This window comes from Volvox carteri (genome assembly GCF_000143455.1).
Source record: "Volvox carteri f. nagariensis unplaced genomic scaffold VOLCAscaffold_5, whole genome shotgun sequence".
Classification (NCBI taxonomy): Eukaryota; Viridiplantae; Chlorophyta; class Chlorophyceae; order Chlamydomonadales; family Volvocaceae; genus Volvox; species Volvox carteri.
This window is the reverse complement of record NW_003307548.1, coordinates 1170492-1171240: the sequence shown is the minus strand read 5'-3', so window position 1 is coordinate 1171240 and position 749 is coordinate 1170492.

Below are 749 nucleotides of genomic sequence, written 5' to 3'. Positions count from 1 at the left end.
TAGTGTGGCCCGGCACAATGTAGCTGTAGTAGCTGGTACACAGTAAGCACAGTAAGCTGGTACACGCATAGCACGACCACCAGCATCTCGAGAGGCCTTTTCAGCGGCCAGCTACTAAATAATGCATGAACGTCACATAGAGGAAGGTAGCATAATACGAGCCGTCAACGATAGGACCATCACCGCCAACCGGACTGTGTGAACCTGTCTCCAGTGCGTCACGCAGCACACCGACTGCCTTGACGCTTCCAGTTGAGGGATCCATGTCGAGGTCGGCCAACCTGTCTGTCAGTGAATGGCGGTAAGTCAGCCACAAACCAGTCTGTACCTAATTCCAGGTTGGATAGAGCCTACTTGAGAGTGGCGCGCTGGTTCTGTTTGTCCTTGTAGTTGAGATCCTGGGACGAGATGTTGACATGGGGCATGCGCTTGCTCAGCGCGCGCAGTGCAGGGAAGCTGATGAGGTTTGGCCCGATCATCATCATCTTCCGGGGGTTGATGAGCTGGCGCCTGCAGCACGTGTTACAGTGTCGACATTGCTGATCCTATTTGGTACCAGTCATTCGCCCGTGAACGCATGGCCATGCTCCTGGCTTTTAATGTACCCTACTGCAGGCCCGCGTACCTTAGGCGCCAGCCAATGTGCATTTGGTCAATAGTCAGCACGACGGGTTGGAGCACGGACACCCACGTCACTGCAAGGGGCAATGTAAAAAGCTACCTCCTCCGGCTGGCGTTGTTGTCCTTGA